Genomic DNA, 18,308 nt, shown 5'->3' on the forward strand with positions numbered 1-18,308 from the left:
CTCGTGGTTTTTAATGAGAACAAAGTCATCCAGGCTGACGCACGGATCCTGCCTTGATGCAGATAATGGGCAAATTCATTTCCCCCGACCAGGTGAAAGTGAGTCACGCCAGAGTCCCCGGCCGGGCGCGGCTACTGGCAGCTGGAAAGCCCCGCAGGGAGCAGCCGCTTCGCCACCCGCCAGAGCGGCCACCTGTCTCCTCTCCTCCACGAGCCCCCGGGACATGCCAGAGCCCCGCGCACCACCATACCCTAGCATACCCTACCCTCTACACACACACACCCTAGCCCATCCACTCCCTCACGCTCCACTCCACAGGAACCCCCACCCCCCACCCCCACCCATGCACACACCCCACCCCCGACCGCACATAAATATCTACCCCTTCCACATACTTCTAACATCCAATCCCTCCCCTCCACACCATACCCAGCCCCAGAGGGGCACACCCTCTTCCGTGCTGTGAGTAAATACGAACCAACAGCACTTTTAAAAGCTGCTCTTTGATGGATGTCTCACCTGTGTTGTCCCCTGCCCCGTTTTGCAAGCAGCAGGTGCCTACCTAAGCAGGCTGAGGCCCCTCCTAGGCTGCACTGCTGCTGCTCCTCCCCTCCCCGCACACACCTTCCCCCCACCCCCCACCCCCCACCAGGTGTGCCTTGGCTGCAAGGCCCCACAGCTCAGATGAAGCAGGTGCCTGAGTCCAGGCTTTTTCTTCCTCCTCTCCTCTCCCTGTCCTCTCTCTCCTCCTCCTTTCTGGGTATGCTTTTCCCTCAACTCAGTGCAAAGGCAGAAGTCCAAGGCTGTCTGCAGGTAATACAGAATGAGCAAGGGCACTGGGTTTCTGAAAGGATTTGGCAATCAGTCAGCTGGGAGGATCAAACAGGATTCCAGGGAAATCCCTATTGCCTTTTTGGAAACAACTGGAGTGTGTTGTCAAAAAGAGCAAAACAATTCTAAACATGACCCCTAAAAATTGAGATTTAATGCCAGCTCCTTCGTACATTTAGAGGGAGGACTTGGGATGAGCAGCGTCTCAAATATTTTGTGTGGTCTTACATATTTTACAAAGCAGAAGAAGGCATGGCTTTGGGCTCACAAAGAAGCAGAAGGGAATCTCAGTTCTGTTACATACTGTGCATCTGACCTTGGGCAAGCAAATCTAAGCCTTAAATTCCTCATCTGAAAAAAAGATAATAGTAACAGTGGCACCTATTTTATAGGACTGCTCTAAAGATTGAGAAAAGGCATAGAAAGCTCTTTGCATTGCACCAGACACTCAAGGACTGGATGTTGTGATTATTAATATCTCCAAGCCCCAGAGGCTGCTGGCAAGAGGTCTGGTCCTGTGCAAGGCCAAGCTCTACATTCACTATGAGACCTTGACTCATCCCTTCACCTGCTGGAGCCTCACCTTCTGTGCCTGCCAAGCAGGGACTTCAGGCCAGATAACTTCTCAGCTTCTTTCCAACTTTCAAGGACAGCAAAGGAAACACACATACTGAGGATGACTGCACAGAATTTAGTTCCAAGGGGGAGCCTGGACACTGTAGAGCTGAACCAAGTGCTCATGCAACACAGAGAGCTAAGAAACTGAAATATTTCATTGCTAAGACGTATACTGCAGTTCACATGCAGAAGCCTCTGGACTCCCACAGGGGATGAGGTATAATAGTTGTCACCTGGTTACAGATCACTCATCTTCCTCTCTCATTTTCTCCTATTCATCCTGAAGCAGAAACAAGATTCCAAGTGCCAAAGGTGATCTATTTGCAAGGCTTCTGGATTCCACTCTGAGATGCTAGATAAGCAGAGGACACCTACAAGTCCTTTAAAAAAAAGGTTGGGATTTGGACACCCTGTGTGGGAGGGGAACACTGGGGATGGAAGACTACCTATAAGCAATAGATGCCACTGTTCAAGACATGTCCTTCCAGGGGACAACAGGAGAAGCCCAGCTTGTCTTATCAGGGCTGCACATCACAGAGCTGTCCCTGAGAAGGCCCAGGGATGCCGTGCACCAGAGAAGGGTTTATGCCCACAAAGCCGAGGGAATGCTGCACATGTAGCTCAGATGTACTGACAGATTTCAGCCTACAAATAGTTGCGCTAGGCTCAGAGGACAAGGCTGATGTAGGCACCTTCCTTGTGGGCCAAATAAATCAGACATTAATGGCAGTTATTACTATCATAGGGCTATGGAGGAAAGAAAGAAGGAGCATCAGCAGAGAGCATCTTACCAAATGTTTCCACTAATCCATCACGCCCAAATCACTGACCTTTAATGTAGGAACATGTTTTTTCTCCCCCTACAGGAAAGAGAAGGAAAGTACATCTGATGTCCTAGGCTACCTCAATGGAGCTTTCCGCTAGCTAAGACTTTGGCTCCCTGTAAGACTGCTCTAGTTCATCCCTTGGGGCCAGCAAACTAGTGTTTTTCCAGGTTTACTTCCAAGGTCTCAATATATGGATCTCTAGGACCTGCAGGAAAACTGAGTAAGGAAGGGCTAATGGATCCTCTAGAGAGCAACTACCTCTATTTCCCCAACTCTCCTACCCAGTTAAGAAGAAAGACAGAGGGAAGTCTGTGAAACCTAGGTGTGGTTTTCTGTGCTCATTACTTCACTTTTCCATAATGGAAAATATACTGCTTGTTTTAGAAAACACTCCACTCATTTTCTGTCCTCTACAATTACCCAGGCCCCACTTTAGTTTGGTTGGAATAGAAAATGCCCACACAGGCTAGATTATTAAATACTATTTTAGGGTGGCTTTGTCTGAAATTCACCAGCTGCAGAGCCAGGGCAGCTTACACTTAGTTGATATGAAGAGGCTTAGTGCCCCTCCTCAATTCCATTATCTGTCCAAGAACTGTGTATAGACTATGGTGATAAGAAGCAAAGTCAAATAGGAAATCTGCTCAAAATTGGGGACACAATAGGATCCCCAAATACACCCATTTCTATTACCAGTCTTCCTTTCTAAATATCCATGTATCTTCTTTTTCATCTGCTCATTCTACCCCATCCCCACCCCACTTGCAGCTGATCAGTTATAGTAAATATCAGTCTATGTTCTATCATTTTCTAGAACTAATTCCTCTGATCACCTCATCTAATTAGGGACCCACTTATTTCTCTTTTCTTTCTTTCCTAACACTCATTATGACATGTAATTTTATTTGTCTACTTGTTTATTGCCTCTTTCCAGCTCTAGAAGGGCTGGTACCACATCTCCATTGTTCATATTGTATCCTACCTATCCCACTGTGAGGTAAACTAGCTGGTCAACACAAGAACATTGTTGTGTAATAGTTTTGTTGTTTCAGACCCTTCAAGCAGTATGCTTTGGGGGCCCCTTTTAATTATCCACATCTCAAGCTCTCCTACTGTCCTGGTTCAGAAACTTTACAGTGCTTACATATTGCTGGGGTTTATTAAAGATGCATACTCTAAGCCAGGCCCACTCCCAGGGATTTTGAAATCAGTCATCCAAGAGGTGGGCCATTTTAGATACACAAGGCCCAAGGACCACACTTTGAGATACACCTCCAAATTCCCTGGGGCCCCGACCCACCGTAAATGCCTACCTGGGCTCCAGCTAAGCTCCAGCTGCCTCTCGGACAATAACTTTTCCCTGAGCCCCAGCCCTCTTACACCCTCTTGAGGTATTTGCCCTAGTCTCTTCCCCTGAAAACTGGACCCCCACACAGAGAAGTATAAAGGGACTGTAAAGCTCAGAAACTAGGCCGTGGTGTCTCCTGAACGTAGCTGTCCTCTGGATGTTCTTGTCAAAAGAATTGGGACTTCTTCCAACATTAATGCCTACAAGAATAAAGCCAAATTACCAGGCCTAGAGGAGCACTGGACTTTTGGCTAACCTCTCTGGGGACTGTGTTGCATATGTTCCAGCATGCTTTGCAGCCAAATCCAACTGAAGGAAGATTCCCCTCGGCTCAACCCATCCCAGCTTCTTTCTGATTGGGATGGTCAGCCTGCTTTTTTCTCTTTTAAAAAGTTCAATGTAAAAGAATAAGCTACTCACTTCAAAGAGCCCTCTTTGAAAAAAGACCAGCTCTATTCTGGTCTTATCAGCACTTTCTATAAAACAAGGGTAACCTAGCCACAGCACACAAGAACCCAAACCAAATTTCCTTTTAGCCAAATGACTTCATCTTGGGAAGGTGGGGGACCCTGTCCTTAGTTTCACCTAATTGTGATATACTTCTGTTATGCTCACTTTATTAAATAATTTTAAAAATAAGATATCTGGAAGATAAAGTACTTTTATAAACTCACATTTTAAACCAGGACTCTGAGCTTTTTTAGATGAAAAGACATTTGTTTTCTAAACTAGAATGTTTCATTTACAACTCATAGAAAGGATTTCAACAGCTTCTCTTTAGAGTGCAGAATACTTAAAACTCTCCAAAAGCACAGATCCTGAGATGGAAAATCCCTTAATTTTTACAGATCATAATTATATAACAAGAGCTGAAGTCCACAAATCTAGTGTAGAAGCCCATTTGGTTACTTCTTTGTGGCTATTTTCCTCCCAATTTCGTTTAACTCTGAAAACTATTCTGCTTAAAAACTAAACTTAAGATGTAGGTTCAGTAGAGGGCCCACTGTGGCCTCTAGTTCCAAATCTACCATTGGCTGATTCTGTGTCCTTGGGTAAACCACCTAACTGTGCTGGACTTCAGCCCCTTTATTTTTTCTGATGGCACTATTTTAACCCCTTCAATTTCTAAAATTCAGTGAATATTGTAAGTCAATCATCATTCTACCAGAAATCATAAAGTTATCTACTTATGCCTGTAAAAGTGGAAGACCACACTGGAAAGTATTTGCCATTTCCTCAAATATCAACCTTTTGTCAGTGAACAAAGAAATTTATTTTTTGCCTGTCTTAATGCCCGAGTTTTATAGCTCTATGAAAGCAGTCATGTCCTAAACAGGGTAAAAGATACCAATGCCAGGAAAGTCAGATTCTGGGTTATTAAATCAGGAGTTGATATTATCTCCATAAACCCCTGGGGAGTGGTGATCACAGAGTTCATTATTCTACTCCAGCCCTGGGGGTGCAGGGCTGGAACAGAACCCAGAACTGAGTACATATTTGCTTCTCAATAAATACTACTGAAAGAAAGAGTTACAGCTCTGGGTAAATTTTTGGTCTTAGGACCAGTGACAATATATTTTAGAAGCTGGGGTAGGGGAAAAAAGATATATATGAAGGCTTCCAACTTTCTATTTCAATAAGTGAGAGCATGTAGAAAAACCCAAACTCAACTCATCATTTTATCACAACATGAAAATAAACAGATGCCTAGGAATCAACAAAAGTAACAACGCATACTAAGAAAACAGAAAGCTATAGTCCAGCCAAAGGAACAAACCAAGAATCCAGATGAGACACAGGATTTAAGACAATAATGATATTCATACAAACTTCCTTAATTAATTTAAGGAGATGAAGGGAAAAAATGACTAAAGAGATAAAGTACATAAAGATGACACTGTATGAACATAAAGAAAAATTTGAAAGCCTGCAAAAAAAAAAAAACAGTGACAGCTTATGGGAATGAAAGACACAATGGATGAAATTAAAAATACATTTGAAGCATACAACAGCCAATTTAATCCACAAATAAAGAAAAAGAAAATAAAAGAGAAGGAAAAAGAACAAACAAAAAGAAGAGGCAGAATAAATAATAGGAGGGAAAAATAGTAAACAGGTGAAAAAAGAAAGAGGGAAAAATAAAAGGCCAGATAAGAAAAAAAGAAGGTAAAATATAATAATAAGGAGGAAAAAAGAAAAGGGAAAAATGAAAGCCAAGAGAAATGAGAAGAAAGAAAAGAAGAAAAACAACAGAAGGAGGAATGAAAATAGGGAAAAGGAGTAAAAGAAAGAAAGAAAACAAATCAAAAGGAAATAAAAATCTGGGTCTTTCTCACAGACCACCAGGACTGGCTAGGCTCCTCCTCTCACACTGCCTATTTTAGCCAATTGATCACCCCCTATATGCGCACACACACAAACTAAAATAAAATAAAATTTAATATAATTATCAAAATTTTAAAAACAGGCCTCCCTCTCAGGCCACCAGGAACTCACTAGTCTACTCTTCTCTAGCTGCTTGTACATGCCAATCAATCACCCCATGGGCAGCCTCTCCATCAGTACTCAGATAAAGAAATGTAAATAAATAAAATAGAAAAATATTTTAAAAGGAAATAGGGGGAAAAAAATAGGAAGGAAAAAAAAAAAACAAAAGTCTCCAGCTAAGTTCCCTCAGCGCTCTCAGCGGCTCCCCTGCTCCCCCTACCCGAAGCATGTTGGGACAGCCCACCCCTGGGATCACTCCTCAGCAGCTCCCGTCTCCCTCTGCTCTGGCTGGGTGGTTTTCCTCTTGCCCTGGGCCAACTGATACGCTCCCTTCTTCTCCAGGGCTCTCTGGGCAGCTCCCCTTTTCCCTGTTGGGACCCCTCCCTCCCTATCACCCCCACGGCACCCTGGCTTCTAGAGGAAGAGTGAAATCTGCTGTTCTCTACTCTGCCATCTTGGATCTCAAAACCATAAGAGCAGGTTTTAAATATTGGAAGAATGAATAAGTAAATTCAAAGGTAGAACATTTGAATTGAAAACACAGGAAAACAGAGAAAAGAATGCAAAAAATTGAACAGGGTCTCAGGGAATTGAATGACAACATGAAATGCACAAACATGTTTATAGGTATCCCAGAAGAAGAAGAGACTGGAAAAAGGGTAGAAAGAATATCTGAGGAAATACTGACTGAAAATTTTCCAACCCTATGACAAGCATGAATATCAATATTCAAGAAGGGCAACTTACCCCAAAAACAGAATAAATCCAAATAGACCGACTCTGAGATGTCAACTGTTCAGAATATCAGAGGCCAAAGATAAAGAGGATACTGAAAGCAGTAAGAGAAAAGCAATGTTTTACTTATAAGGGAGCCTCAATAAGGCTAAGTGCCAATCTCTTATCAGAAACCATCGAGGCAAGAAGGCAGTGGTACACTATATTTAAGGTACTGAAAGAGAAAAAATGTCAGCTAGGAATGCTTTCTCCATGAAAACTGTCGTTCAGAAATGAAGATGAGTTTAAAGCCTTTATAGATAAACAATAACATATAAACAATAACAAGAGATCAAATCTATAAGAGATAATGAAGGGTGTGTTATAGCCTGAAAGGAAAAGACAAGGGCAAGAGCCCTGGAAAAGAGTATAGAAATGAAGAACATGAGAAAAATTGAAAGGCTTAAGAATAATAAGATATTACAACACAATGCCAAGGGATAATATGGACAAAGTAAGTCACACCTTTATAGTAGTAACACTGAATGTTAGTAGATTGAATCCCCCAATTAAAAGATAGAGACTGATAAAATGGGTTTTAAAAAATAAGCCATCTAGGGAAGCAGACTTGGCCCAGTGGTTAGGGCATCCGTCTACCACATGGGAGGTTCGCGGTTCAAACCCCCGGCCTCCTTGACCCGTGTGGAGCTGGCCCATGCGCAGGGCTGGTGCATGCAAGGAGTGCCGTGCCACACAGGGGTGGCCCCTGCATAGGGGAGCCCCATGCGCAAGGAGTGCGCCCCGTAAGGAGAGCCACCCAGCACAAAAGAAAGTGCAGCCTGCCCAGGAATGGCGCCGCCCATATGGAGAGCTGACACAACAAGATGACGCAACAAAAAGAAACACAGATTCCCGTGCCGCTGACAACAACAGAAGCGGACAAAGAAGAACATGCTGCAAACAGACACAGAGAACAGACAACTGGGGTGGAGGGAGGAAGGGGAGAGAAATAAATACATAAATAAATCTTAAAAAAAAAATAAGTCATCTATAAGAGACTCACCTTAGACACAGGAACACAATCAGGCTGCAAGTGAAAGGTTGAAAAGGTATTCCACACTAATAGCAATTAAAAAATACTGTTGTAGCAATACTAATATTGGATAAAATAGATTTTAAATGCAAAACTATTATAAGGGATGAAGAAGGTTACTATACATTAACAAAAGGACAATTCACCAAGAAGAAAGAACAGTAATAAAGATTTATTCACCTAACATAGGTGCCCCAAAATACATGAGACACACACTGGCAAAACTGAAGGAAGAAAGAGACATCTCTATAATAATAGTTGGAGACTTCAACACTCAACTCTCAGCATCAGATAGGTCATCTGGACAGATAATAAATAAGGAAACTAAGAGCTTGACTAATATGATAAATGAACCAGACCTAAGAGACATTTATAGAGCATTACACTCCAAATCAGCAGAAACATTGTTCTCAAGTGCTCATGGATCTTTCTCTAGGCCATAAACTGGGACCTAAGTCAAATCCTGAATTTAAAAGAAATTATATAAAACACTTTCTCTGATCATAATAGTATAACATTATAAACTAATAACAGGCAGAAAAAGGGAAAACTCACAAATATATGGTGATTAAACAATTCATCTTTAAATAATAAGTGAGTATAGCAGTTTGAGATTACTTATGAATTCCAAAAAGAGAGATTATGTTTGTAAACTGGTTTATTCCTCTGGGTATGATACCCCTTGATTGTATTAGATTCAGCTGTGATTAAATTATGTTAAGATTAGGGCTTTGATTTGACCACTTCAGTAGGGTTGAATACAGTAGGATTCAAGTTGAATCCCTGCCCCTTGGTGGCCCTATATAAATGGACATTCATTCAAGAAGACACACAGAAGAGGAGAAAACTTGGTCATTTTAAAGATTTATTTTTTTATTTATTTCTTTCCCCTTCCTGCCTCCAACCCCCCCCCCCCCCAGTTGTCTGCTCTTTGTGTCCATTTGCTGTTGTTCTTCTGTGTCCACTTGTATTTTTGTCAGCGGCACCAGGAATCTGTCTCGTTTTGGTTGTGTCATCTTGCTGCATCAGGTCTCCATGTGTGTGGCACCATTCCTGAGCAGGCTGCACTTCTTTCACGCTGGGCAGCTCTCCGTACGGGGCGCACTTCTTGCGCGTAGGGTTCCCCTATGCAGGGGCCACCCCTGCGTAGCACAGCACTCCTTGCACACACCAGTACTGCACATGGGCCAACCCATCACAAAAGTCAGGAAGCCCTGGGTTTGAACCTTGGACCTCCCATGTGGTAGGTGGACATCCTCTCCATTGGGCCAACTCCGCTTCCCAGAACTTGGTTATTTTGGTCCTGCCATGTGACAGAAGGGAGAAGCTTCAAACAACTAAAGCCCCAGGAAGAGAGATGAGCCATTTGCCTGATAGTTTGCAGCCGAGCAGCTGAGAAAACCAGGAAAGAAATGAGCCCAATATAAGACTGATATAGGAAACCCTGAGAAACAAGCCTTATGCCAGCTGACAGCTGAAATCAGAAGTTGGGTGCATGGAGCCTTGAAAGGAAGAAGGAGGAAGACACCAGGCAGAGATCACCCACCATCTTGCTTCAACACGTGGCAAATGACTTTGGTGAGAGAGAAAGCAGACTTGAGCTGGACTCTTTAGGGCCTTGTAAGCTTTTACCCCAAATAACTACTCTTTATAAAAGCCAAAAGATTTCTGGTACTTTGCATCAGCACACCTTTGGCTGACTAATACAGTGGGTCAGATAAGAAATTGCAAGAAAAATCAGTAAAACAAATGGAAACAAGAACATAACATATCAAAACTTATGGAATAGAGCAAAAGCACTGCTGAGAGAGCAATTTATAGCCCTCAATGCTTATGTTAAAACAGAAGAAAGAGCTAAAATCAAAGATCTAATTGCACACCTGGAGGAACTAGAAAAGGGAAAACAAACCAATCCCAGAGAAAGGAGAAGAAAATAATTAATAAAGATTAGAACAGAAATAAATGGGGAATTAAAAAAAATAGAGAAAAATCAACAGAACTAAAAGTTGATTATTCAAGGAGATCATCAAAATCTATAAACCCTGAGCTAGATTAACAATGAGAAAAGAGAGAAGATGCAAATAAATAAAATCAGAAATGGGAAGGGTGGCATTATCACTGACCCAGCAGAAATAAAAGAGATCATAAGAGGATATTATGAACAATTCTATACCAAGGAGCTAGGCAACATTGATGAAACAAATTTCTGGAAACACATGAATGAAACACACTGACCTGAGAAGAAATAGAAGACCTCAAGAAACCAACCAATCACAAGTAAAGAATTTGAAACAGTCATCAAAAATGTCCCCAAAATGAAAAGTCCAGGAACAGATGGCTTAACAGATGAATTCTATTAATCATTTAAAGAAAATCTAATACCAATCTTGCTCAAACTATTCCAAAAAATTGTACAGGAAGGAATGCTATCAATCTCATTCTATGACACTAAAATCACCCTAATACCAAAACCAAATAAATATATTACAAAATATGAAAATTACAGACCAATTTCTTTAATGAATATAGATGCAAAAATCCTCAACAAAACATTTGCTAAATGAATCAAAAAACACATTTAAAAAATTATACATCATGATCAAGTGGGCTTTATAACAGGTATGCAAGGGTGGTTCAACATAAGAAAATCAATCAGTGTAATACAGCATATTAATAAGTTGAAGAAAAGCACATGATCATTTCAACAGATGCAGAAAAGATGCATCTTTTCTTTATAAAAACACCCAGAAAGATAGGAATACAAGGAAACTTTCTCAATTTGATAAAGCGCATATATGAAAGACCCACAGCTAACATTGCATTCAACAATGAAAGACTGAAAGTTTACCCACTGAGATCAGAAATAAGACAAAGATGCCCACTCTTTCCACTATTGTTTGATATAGTGCTAGAAGTTCTAGCTGGAGCAATTATGCAAGAAAAAAAAATAAAAGGCACCCAATTAGGAAAGGAAGAAGAAAACATTTGCCACTCACTGATGATATGATCCTATACTTTAAAAATCCTGAAAAATCTGCAAGAAAACTATTAGAACTTATAGATGATTTCAGCAAAGTGGCAGGATACAAGATTAATACATAAAAATAAATAGCATTTCTGCAGATTTAACACAGTCCTGATAAACATTCCAATATCCTTCTTAGTAAAATTGGAACCAATTATGAAATTTATCTGGAAGAGTAAGGGTCCCCATAACCAAAAATATATTTAAAAAGAAGAAAGAATTTGGAGGACTCTCACTTCCTGACTTAAAGCATATTATTTAGCTACAGTGGTAAAGATAGATTGACAAATCGAACCAAATCTAGAGTTCAGAAATAGACCCTCACATCTATGGTCAAGTGATTTTTGACAGGACTGTCAAACCCAGTCAGCTGGGTCAGAACAGCCTATTCAACAAATGATGCTTGGAAAACTGGATATCCATATCTAAAAGAAAGAAAGAGGACCCTTATCTCACAGCTGATATAAAAATTAATTCAAAACAGATCAAGGGCCTTAATATAAAAACTATAACCATAAAACTCCTAGAAGAAAATATAGGGAAACATCTTCAAGATCTTGTGGTCAGTGGTGGTGTCTTGGATCTTATACCCAAAGCACAAGAAACAAAAGTAAAAATAGATAAATGGGACTTCCTCAAAATTAAACACGTTTGTATTTCAAATGATTTCATTAGAAGGTGAAAAGACAGCCAACTAAATGGGAAAAAGCCTTCAGAAACTATATATCTGATAAGGGATTGGTCTCCACATTATATAAAGAGATCACACAACTTAATGACAAGATGACAAGCAACCCAATTAAAAAATGGGCAAAAGATTTGAATAGATATTTTTCCAAAGTGGAAATACAAATGGCAAAAAGACACATGAAAAGATTTTCACATCGCTAGCTATTAGGGAAATGAAGATCAAAACCACAATGAGATGTCATCTCACACTATACAGAATGGCCATTATTAAAAGAACAGAAATCTACAAGTACTGGAGAGGATGTGAAGACATAAGAACATTTCTTCACTGTTGGATGTAAGATGGTGCAGCCTCTGTGGAAGATGGTCTAGCAATTCCTCAGGAAACTAAATATAGAACTGACATATGATCCAGCAATCCTGACTAGGAATATATTCAGAAGAACTGAAAGCAAGGACACAAACAGATGTTTGCAACCAATATGATCCAGCAATCCTGCTACTGGGAATATATTCAGAAGAACTGAAAGCAAGGACGCAAACAGATGTTTGCACACAGATTTTCATAGTGGCATTATTCATAGTGGCATATTGCTAAAAGGTGGAAACAACCTAAGTGTCTGTCAACCAATGAATGGATAAACAAGATGTGGTACATTCTTATGATGGACTATTATTCAGCTGTAAAAAGAAATCATTTGGTGAAGCACATGACAATATGGAGGAACCCTGAGGATATTACATTGAGTGAAATAAGCCAGACATCAAAAGACGAATATTGTGTATCTCACCAATATAAACTAAGTACAATAAGGAGACTTACAGATTTGGAGCATGAAGTATAAGTTGGTGGGAGATGGAATATGAGATGAGAAGTGGGAGATGATGCTGGATGTATATAGAATGTTTAATAAGGTCAAATATAAATATGTGGTAATGGTTGAACTTGATGGTAACGCATTATATGAATATAACAAACACTGTTGATTTATAGATGTGATTGTGGCTGAAATGAGCAGTCTAGGGAGATTAATGTTAGTTGGAGGTCAGCTATAGGATAATATAGGGAATGTGTAACAACGATTTTGGCAGAAGATGAAGATTACAGTTAATAATATAAATACAGGAATGTTCTACTGCAAGGTGTTATGAATGTGGTGATACATGGGGAAAATAACTAATATAACTTAAAGACTACAGTTAATAACATTGTAATGTGTTTGTAGCAAAAGCAAAGTTGGTATTACATTAATACTAAAGGTAAAAAAAGAATGTGGTTTTGTGAGAAACTGTAACCCATTTAAATGATTAAGCATTTTTTCCCTTCATTTTTTTTCATTAATAAGGAGACCTTGACTATGTGATTTAGCTAGTCTGTGTTCATCTGTGTATCTTTCTGAACACTAGAGGAACAATTGAGTTAGTAGTTGGAATTAGATGAGGTAAAAATGCCTGGACAAAACGTTTTAGGAGTAATTCTTCTATAACTTATTGAGCTGCCTTTTTCTGTTATTTTATCTATTTGAATGTGAAATAAAGTTATTTTTTAAAAATTTATACAATCTCTGAATTGAAGAGTGGTTCATAGACTTTAACTTTATGACAAACTCACTACATTGATCTTATTTTTCTCTATATGAAAATGAAAATTACAACATGTATATGAAAATTACAACACAGACTGATGCAGGTTACACTGGACTAAATACAGACCCTTCTAGCCATCCATGGGCAAGTAGGAAGTGAGTAGAGTGAAGAGGAATCAATGAAAAATGAACAATAAGACAAAGGGTAGTGGTGTCATATAGAAGAAAGAAGCAGTCAATGGGAAAAATGCTGCAACAGAATGTGGAGGATGTGGAAGGCAGCAGGCAAACACGGCTGGGTCAGCTATAGCAAGTCTTGTCACAACTTCTCTGTTCAGCCCAATACCAATGAAGTCCTCCAAGTTAATTCTCAGACAAGGAAGAATATGGGCAGCTGCTGGCATAAATTCTACCTTTTCTGTCAAGACTACTCTAAGAATTCCCCTTGGGGTGATGTCTACAGACCTGGTCCCTGGAAAACAAGAAGCTAGGCTGGATGGTTGCCTATAAACAGCAGGGCAGAATAAACCAGGCCTGGATGCATTTCAGAGTTTTTCTGCTGTACAGTTCATTTAACTATGATTGAGAACCAGGATTTACACAATGACAATGTTGGCTACAGAATGTCCTCATGGACACAAACAACAAAAGTTTGTTTTAAAAAATTAAATGAATTCCAGGACACCATTCTGGCTGAGTTAACCCAGAGCTTCTCCTGTAAGAAACCTTGATAGGGAGTAGAATCACTTCATCTTAACTCAGAAAGCCATATGAGAAAAATGCCATGGGGCATCCTGGAGGGTTCCCACAGTCAGGGAAATTGCCTTGGAGATCATGATCGCAGGAACAAATATTATCCATCCCAGCATCCATTCGAGCATCTTCTGGCAATAGCACTCCCAGATCCAAAGTTGGAAATATGATCTATGTGAGGCCAGTCAGCTTATTCCCAACCCAAGGTCAGAGAGACTGGTTCAGGAAAGGGTATGTGACCCAAGCCAGATAAATGAGAATCAAGGATTGGATCTTTTGGGGAGCTAGAAAGGAGGAGGAGAGACTCTCTGTCTACTCTGTGGTAGGCAGAATTCTAAAGATAATCCCTAAGATTCCTGTAACCTGCTTAATCAAACAAAGAGTAATCCAGGTACTATTATGAAGGAATTTTGCAAATATAAAGTCCCAAATCAGTTGATCTAAGACACAGATATATTGTCCAGCTGGGCCTGACCCAATCAGGTGACCCAAGCAGAGATTCTTCTAGCTGGTAGCAAAAGAGGAAGTTGGAGAGATTCTAAGTCCAAAAGGATTCAACGTGCTGTGGCTGGCTTGACGAGAAGAGGGCCATGTGATGAGGCATGCAGGCAGCCCCTATAAGCTAGGAGTTCTTCCCAGCTGACACACAAGCAAGGAAATCAAGACTTCAGTCCTACAACTGCAAGGAACTGAATTCAGCCATCAGTGTGGATGAACTTGGAAGTGGACTCTTCCCCGGAACCTCCAGATAATAATCTACCCTAGCTGACATCTTGATTTTTGGCCCTGTGAGACTCTAAGCAGAGAATCCAGTCAAGCACATACAGGTTTTGACATACATAACTGTGAATTAATAAATGGGCATTTTTTTTAGCTGCTAAGTTTTTTATAATTTGCTATACTATAGTAGAAAATTAATACACCCTGGAATTACTAGCTGTCAAAATGTGTCCCTAGAGAGGGGCCTACCTCAAGATGAAGCCAGTGTAGGAAAGCAGAGCCAAGAGAGGGAAATAGATGGCATCTTGACGAATTTTTAATCCCTGGGTCTAACCGTGCATGAAGTTTATCCTGACCCTCAACTTTCAGCTATGAGGTGATAAATCCCTGTTATTATTATAGCCAGATTGAAATGACTTTCAGTCACAAGGAGAGAATCCCAGATACTCGGAAAAAAAAAAAAGATTCATCAATAAATCCTGTACTAAGGCCCAACTCTATAAACTGGGTTTGCCATTAAATAGAAAAGTAGAGCTACCTATTCTTTCATAAATAATATAATTCAATCAACTCAGGAGTATCAGAGGCATAAAAAGGCATCTTATGAAACCATTTTCTCAAAATTTAAACACTTTTGAGACTGAAATGTGCCTCAAGCACAACAAGTACTATCTTGAAGTCTGCTATGGCTTAATTCCAAAAGACCTATATGCTCAACTATGGATGGTAATATAAGAACAATAAAATCCTCTACAATAAGTCACACGTAAACTCAGACACATGCATACAGACTCAAAGAGGGTCCTTTTAAATGTGCAAACTGTTCTACTTTTAATGAAGTCAAGTAGTTAATTTCAAGCTTCTTCATGAACTTCAAGAGGAAGATATCTCAAATGTTGTGGCTAGTATTGAGCTATTACAACTACCATAATTCAACAAATAAGGGGTACCAGCAGTATGTGAAGAAAAGATAAGTTTCATATCAATTTTAGGTAAAAATGGATCTCTTTAATACCCAGCTAAATAAAAACAGATATAGCCTGGTTGAATAAGAACTTTGATTATAAATCCAAGGTTTAACTCCTCGTGATTGGCTTTAAGGCATTATTGAGCGTTTTTTGTATGCTAATCATTTATTACATTTCTTTCATAAAACATGTACTTTCCTCAATATTACACTGGCATTCCTAAGAGTTTTGTCTGCTTGTGGCAGAAATCTTAGCCAGAATATAAAAGCATGAAAATGAACCCAATTTCACTTTAAGCATCTTCCCTTCCTCTGATTCTCCAACTGTCAATGAGAATGATGATGCCACAAACAAATCTGGAAATATCCCAGCTATTTTAAGTTTTGCTTTTCCATTTAAATAAAAATTTTATTTAAGTACATCATTCATACACGAACAAACATAAACAATCAAAAGTTACAAACAATAGTAAAAGTTGTGAACTTACAAAACAAACATGCATATCATCATACAGCGCTCCCTTTTATCACCCCACCATCAATGCCTTGCATTGTTGTGAAACATTTGTTACAAACAATGAAAAAGCATGATTGAAATATTACTATTGCCAAAATATTACTACTAACTCTAGCTAATACCTTACATTTGGTGTATTTTGCCCCAACCTACCCTTCTTTTAACACCCTGCATTAGTATTATCTATTTTTTTCATAGTTCATGAGAGAATGTTCTCATTTTTGTTCTGTTAATCACAGTCCATCTTCTGCCACAGGATTCACTGTGTTAATATAGTCCCATTCTTTGTACAGTCCATTCAAAGTGTACCCTCAGTAGCTCTCTTTTTCATCATGGAGCTGTGCTGTCATCACCTCAATCTCAGCTATTTTTGATAAAGTCAAAACTAAACTTCAACTTAGCCATAGAGGTAAAGTGCACCCCTAGGACACCCTGAAGGGTCAATTAGCACTGAAAGGTTTCGACCCTATTCTATAAACTCAAAGAGGACCCGTAATGGAGGCCTCAGAATAGAGTTGCACAAATATTTTTTTCATTCTAAACACTTTTGCTCTAAGCACTCAAAAAATGTGTTAATCATGGTATTAGAGAACTTGTGTCTGTTGGCCTCTTTCAGGTATAGTAGGTTTTATTGGTTACCAGGTAAAATGTTAGGCAGTGTGACTGTGTCAACTTTTCTCATAAAAAGAAATGCGACTTTTCTTCACCTTCAGAAACCATTTCCTTTTCCTACTTTCCACCTCATTGAGTTAGCAGAATGGGACAGCAGGGAGAGCAGAATAGACTGCCATTTACTCTTCTTCCCCTTATGAAGGCAATGCCATCCACTCCTCTTCCATATCCTAGATGTATATGACTCAGTAATTTCTGAGTTGGTTTCTTCCTTTCCAGGGTTTTATTCCACAATCATTTATGCCAAGATAACCACACTAATATCTGGTCCCCTAATTCTTCAACCGCTTCAATTCTAATACCATTCCACTTGATTCTGGCCATCTCAGTAGACTGACAAAAACTTCCAAGATCCTTGAACCTTCTAAACACAACCTCCTGTTCCTTCCATCTTGCCCACTCTGCCCTCCAACTGAACTTATTCTGTCCCTTTGCTTATATTAAGGTTCTAGAATCCTGTATGCTCTTATAATCAAGCATCCTACTTATATTTCTTACACACTGGGAATCATATGGGGGGGAAGACAGGAGATATCGCCACAGTTGTTGTTGTTGTTTTCTGGGAACACATACACACACACAAAGCCAGTATACCTGCCTGGGAATATTTCCCCCAATAGCTCCTTAAAACTTAGCAACCCTGGAATCCTGATCATTAAAATTGTAGGATTTATTGGTAGACAAAAGACTGATGCAGCATTTATTCATTTTCCCATTCCAAGAATGAGCGACTGACTCTTTGTGTTTGGCACATCTCTCTTGGGTAAAGTCATCAACCCATGGCAAGAGTTTTGTGTTGTTGGTTTGTTTTTTTTTTTCTTTCCAGATTTATAAACCAATTCAATATAGGTCTGGAGATGATAAACTGTAGGGTTGGCCCATGACAGCACAAAACAGTTTTATAACCAACAAGCCTTCAAGAGATGGGAAATAAAGAATCCATGTAAGCATACCAAAGACAAACTTTTCTTTCAGGGTCAGTTGGCTTATGGTTGGCCTCACTTCTAAGACAATTGAATTCCAGGTAAACTTAAAAAGGAAACAACTATTTCACTAAGCTGACACTTTATCCAAAAGTTAAATACACAATACCTTAAAATTGTTTCTCAGATAAGAAAATAAAATGTTTTTCTTTAGCACAGAGACCATGGACACTCTTCTTTCTGTAGGATTATGACATTAAGAGTTGGGTTAGGCAAGTATAATGGCAGAACCAGACAGAAGACCCTGAATGACCCAGGGCTGTGGCCCATTCCTGAGGATGACTATATAATTTCAGATCCTGGATTGACCTGAATTCTTCACTTATGATAATGGGGCATCTCTCCCTGGTGTAAGATTGATACATAACTATGTTAAGCACATATATCACTTTTGCAGCACTATTTACTTCAAACCAGGCCTTCATACGGTTGGCCTTCAAGAGGCCTTGTCACTGAGTAACCTTGGATCAATTTACT

The 18,308-nt window shown here is 39.7% G+C and overlaps 1 protein-coding gene across 10 annotated transcripts in view; it reads right to left on the reverse strand.

Moving 5' to 3' along the window:
* The window catches only part of FAM13C (family with sequence similarity 13 member C), a 136,459-nt gene that overhangs the window by 43,628 nt on the left and 74,523 nt on the right, over window positions 1–18,308 (reverse strand). The window lies entirely within an intron of this gene.

Source organism: Dasypus novemcinctus, chromosome 6 (genome assembly GCF_030445035.2).
Source record: "Dasypus novemcinctus isolate mDasNov1 chromosome 6, mDasNov1.1.hap2, whole genome shotgun sequence".
Lineage (NCBI taxonomy): Eukaryota > Metazoa > Chordata > Mammalia > Cingulata > Dasypodidae > Dasypus > Dasypus novemcinctus.